Source organism: Cajanus cajan, chromosome 3 (assembly GCF_000230855.2).
Source record: "Cajanus cajan strain Asha chromosome 3, NIPB_CcT2T_4, whole genome shotgun sequence".
NCBI lineage: Eukaryota > Viridiplantae > Streptophyta > Magnoliopsida > Fabales > Fabaceae > Cajanus > Cajanus cajan.
In genome coordinates, this window is record NC_138519.1 from 30,549,195 (window position 1) to 30,554,653 (window position 5,459).

The following is a 5,459-nucleotide window of genomic DNA, read 5'->3' on the forward strand; positions in this document are numbered from 1 at the left end:
GATATTTCTTTTGAAAGATTTACCGTCTGCTGGAAAAATGGTTTATCATAATAATTATCGTTAAAAATGACTTTTTAGTTTAACATACTCATTGAGAAAAATTTACGTCTTCGTCTGAAAACTGGTTTTGATTAAGAATAGTAAACAAAGTTTTTCAACATTATTTGTTAATTAAGAGAAAATTTCATTTGAAATGTAAGTAGAGTAGTGCAATCATTTTTATACTGGTTCACTCAACTGAGCTACGTCTAGTCTCCTTCAACTAAAGGGTTCCACTAGATATGAAATGAAGAACATCGAGTATTATCGTCCACTCCTGGACCTGAGTATTCTCGACCACTCCTGGCCCTAAGTATTCTCGGCCACTCCTGGCCCTGGGTATTCTCGACCACTCCTGGCCCGTCGGCTTCACTCACCAACCGTTAGTATATTCTTTTCAACTACTTCTGGCTAGCAATGAGTGTTATGGACCACCCAGATCAGAACCACTCCTAGTCTAAGTATTCTCGACCAATCCTGGCCCACTAGCTTCACTCACTAGCGCTAGTATTCTTTGTTCAGCCACTTCTGGCTCTTAGTGAGTATTCTTTGACAAGCCCCTCCGGGCTTTATAAGTATTCTTTCCCTAGCCTCTTCAGGCTTTACAACTGATAGATGTGTAGTCGGGTTTGAGTGCTTTGGGTTACTCTCATAGAGAGGATACATATGTGATCTACACTCACTAAGGTTTGTTCCTAAGATGTACACATTTTGACCTCCTTAGTTTATAGAGAGAAAGTTACGCCAAGGTACATTCGACTCTACTTGCTCTATCTCTAATTTTGTTACTTCATGGGCTGAATATAACTTTTCTTCATGCTTGCACCATTTCGGGCCAAACAGCCAGCTCTTTAAGGTTTGATGTTGAGGCTTATATAGTCTTGTGAAATCTGCCCGTTGCAATTATCCATTGAAGCACATATAGTCGTTTATGACTAGTTTGATCTTCTCATTTAATGCTTAGATTCTTGCATTAAATGTTGTTTCTTGTTCATAGACAATGCGTGAAGTTTCCTTGCTCTATTAGTAGCTGTGTCTGAATATAGCAGAGTCCTAGGAAACTTTTGTCCTTTTCTAATCCTATAGTTGTGGAACCTTTGTCCTTGCTTGAAAAAGTGATGTACTTTTTCTAACATATGCATGCTTTAGCATTTGAGCATGCTCTTCTTCTTTATTCTTCTCTTCTAATAATTCGAATGACTTCTTTTGTTCTTCTATGAGTGTAGACGATATTCAAATTGTCTTTTGAAGCTTGATTTCTCAGGTGATTGCGTGTCATTCTTCGTCTGCATCTAGTAGTCGGCATTTAGTTTAATACTTTGAACTTTGTCTGATCATCAACGTTTTGACTTTTTCTTTCGTCTTGGTCAACCTTATATATTGTCAGACTTTCCATTTCTTCTAGAGTTTCTTCTTGGTCGTTGACCATCTTCCGTTTGAGTCTTTATGTGCTACCTTAGATTGTGCTTGGCATGGTCTTGTTCTTGGTTTGGCTTGTTGAGTGCTTATGTTGGCCTTTCATTTTGTATTGTCTAATGCTTATGCCTCTTCATCATTTTACCTATTCTTATGTCTTTCTAAAACACTAACTCACATGTTAGAGATAACATCTATTATATTTGTCTCACTCAAAACCTTTTTAGGAATCTCTTCATCTGACAACAAAATTTCTATCTAACGCTGGAAACATCCTCACAATACACGCCGACCAAAAGGCAGCTCGGGAATGTTACTTTGCAAGTTTATGGATACCCCCTTTTGAAAAGAAACAACCAAAATTGAGAAGAGTTCACGCAGTAACCCCTCCGTCATCATAATCTATTTCGGCATGGGACCTTGACCCAAGTTTAAATGATGAACGGGCAAAACCAATTGAAGAAAAAATTCCTTTGCAGATCGGTTCACAACAGTTGCAAGTCACTTACATCAGGATCAGCCTGGCAGAAACCGATCGACTTGCACTAAGCAAAGTGATTGCCTTGAACAAAGACTTGTTCGCGTGGACACCGTCGGATATGCCAGGCATAGATCCACATTTCATGTGTCACAAATTATCAATTTGTCCCGAGGCTAAACCGGTAGCCCAACGCAAAAGGAAAATGGGAATAGAGAGAAAAGTAGCAGTCAAATCGGAAGTCACCAAGTTACTGGAGGCACGATTCATTCGAGAAGTTCAGTATACAACATGGTTGGAAAATGTGGTCATGGTCAAGAAGCCTAATGGAAAATGAAGAATGTGCACCGACTAACCAACCTTAATAAAGTCTGCCCCAAAGATGCCTACCCATTGCCTAACATCGACCGACTGGTCGACGGGGTAGCTGGACACAAGATGCTGACTTTCCTTGATGCCTACTCTGGATATAACCAAATCTAGATGCACCCGTGAGACGAAGAAAAAATAGCTTTCATCACTAAGTCGGCCAATTACTGTTATCGGGTGATTCCCTTAGGTTTAAAGAATGCTAGGGCAACTTATCAACGGTTGATGGATAAGATCTTCAAGTACCAGATCAGCAAAAACTTGGAGGTATATGTGGATGATATGGTAGTCAAGTCAAATGATCTTGCCAATCATATAGATAACCTCGCGAAAGTTTTCCAACAACTCCGTAAGCATGACATAAGGCTCAATCCTGAGAAATGCATTTTTTGGCATAGAAGGCGGTAAATTCCTGGGCTTCATGTTGTCGGCTAGAGGTATCAAAGCCAATCCGGACAAGTGTCAGACAGTCATTGGTATAAGGAGCCCTCAAAACATCAAAGAAGTACAAAAGTTAGTTGGACGGCTAACTTCGCTCTCATGGTTCCTTCCCTGCTTGGCTGAAACAGCGAAGCCCATTATCAAATTAATAAAGAAAGCAAGTAAGTTTGATTGGTCGACAGATTATGAAGAAGCTTTTTAGACGCTTAAGCAACGACTCGGCTCGCCTCTGGTCCTCTCCAAGCCCGATCCTCATTCGGATATGGTGGTATATATATGTGTTTCAAACGAAGCGATCAGGGTCGTCCTGGTGCAAGAAAAATATTCACAAAAGCCTGTATACTTTGTCAGTCGGATGCTTCAGGAATCCGAGGGCAGATATTAGCTTCTAGAGAAGGTGGCACTTGGCTTGGTTCACACCGCACGACGTCTCTAGCAGTACTTCCATAGCCATCGAGTTGTAGTGTGTACTGATTACCCAATCGCCAAAGTCTTAAGAAAGCTCGAATTAGCAGGATGCATGATGGCTTGGTCGGTCAAATTATCATAATTTGACATATCATTCAAGCCAAGAGGCCCGATCAAATTGCAATGCCTGGTCGATTTCATTAACGAGTTACAACCAAAAGGACACTTTGAGAGTGACCTATGGACGATGCACGTTGATGGCTCATCTAACAATCAAGGCAGTGGAGCTGGAATAATCCTTAAAGTGTTGAGCTTAGGAGAGCTTGAAGCTTAAAGGAGTTTTGATGATCACAACATGTGTGTACAACAAAAACTTATGATCACAATGTGTGTGTACAACAACAACTTGGAAGCACAAAAACAAAGTCAGAGAAAGTCAAGAAAATGCTATGTAATAGAGCTATGTAATAGAGTTTAGAAAATAAAGTGTTTTGAATGAGTTTTTATGTTGGGTGTGCTTAGTATGCTTTGTGCATAAGCAAAATCTATATCTGAGCTAAGTAGAGAGTCTATGATGATGAGTGAAAAGGTTGGAAATTTATTTTGATACTTTAAACAAAGTTTTGGAAACTAACTCAAAATAATCGATTATCGTTAAATATAATCGATTATTCCAGCAACAGGCAAAATGGGATGCCTTGCTGCAATAATCGATTATTTGCCAAAATAATCGATTATCCCATAAACAACTCTCTGGAATAATCGATTATCCAGCAAAATAATCGATTATATTGTTCTTGGTTGATTTCCAGAAAACCTGAAGAACAAAATAATCGATTATTCTTTAAAATAATCGATTATCTGCGTCTGAGACTTTTATAAATAGTTTGAACTTTTTGAAACTTCAGACAATGAGTTAGAACTGATAAGAAAATTGAGAAAAGCGTTTTGTGGAGTCTTTGTGACATCTTGGAGAGTTTTCTTTGTGAAATCCAAGAGTAAAAACGTTTGTGAAAAACTTTGTTAGAAGATCATCATCATCATATTCTTGAAAGGGGAAGATTAAGATTTGCTCCAAGAATTCCAGGTGAATTCGTTCCTTTATTCTTTGTGAATCTTTGTAAAAATCTTGAGAATGGTTTCTCAAGTGGTAAGGTTTCTTGTAGTGGGTTTCTACAAGGGGTACTTTCTTGGGGTCAAGAAAGTGGTTATCTTTAGTGTTGAAGTATATGCATGTGTGTGTGCTTGTAAACCTTCTTCCTTGAGATAGTGGAACAAATCTTGATCAGGTCTTGATTGAGGACTGGATGTAGGTCATATGTGGAGTGGCTGAACCAGTATAAAAGACTTGTGCAATCTTCTTCTACCTTATCTTTTACTTTGAGTAATTTCTTGGTTGAATATTAAAGAAGATAATTCTTGGTTAACAAGTGTGTGTGAATATTGTTGGTTTAAATCTGAATTAAAGCATTACATTTGAACCTCATTATTTTGTAATCAAGAGAGCATATTGCATTCATACTTTCATAACAAGTCTTTAGAAGAGTTTCATTTGAAAATTCAGTCTTAGAAAAGTTTAAGTGAAATAAAGATCCTAAATACTCTGATTGATTTTTAAAGGGTCATAGAATCCAATTCACCCCCCTCTTGGATTGTGCCATTCTTTTCTATCAATTGGTATCAGAGCAAGGTTCTTGAGAGTTATTCAAGATTTCAAAAATGGCCAATAACAACCTACCCTATGGTGAAGGTGTGTCTATTCATAGACCTCCTGTTTTCAATGGTGAAAACTATGTCTACTGGAAAATTAGGATGAGAATTTTCATTGAAGCTATTGATATTGTTGTGTGGGATGCTATAAAAAATGGACCCTATATCCCTATGAAAAAAGATGGTGATGAGCTGAAGGAAAAACATTGGAGTGAATGGAGTGATGAGGAAAAGAAAAGAGCCCAACATGATAAGAGAGCCAAAAACATCATAACATCTGCATTGTCTATTGATGAATTTTTTAGAATTTCACAATGCATATCTGCTAAATAAATGTGGGATACTTTGCAAGTCACTCATGAAGGAACAAGTGATGTAAAGAGATCAAGAAAGCATACTCTCATTAGAGAATATGAGCTGTTTAGAATGCAAAATGGTGAATCTATTTCTGATTTTCAAAAGAGATTTATACACTTGATAAATCACCTTGTTGACCTTGGCAGGAAATTTGAGAAAGAAGAGCTGAATTTAAAAGTGCTGCAATGCTTGGACAGATCATGGCAAGCAAAGGTGACAGCCATTGAAGAATCAAAGGATT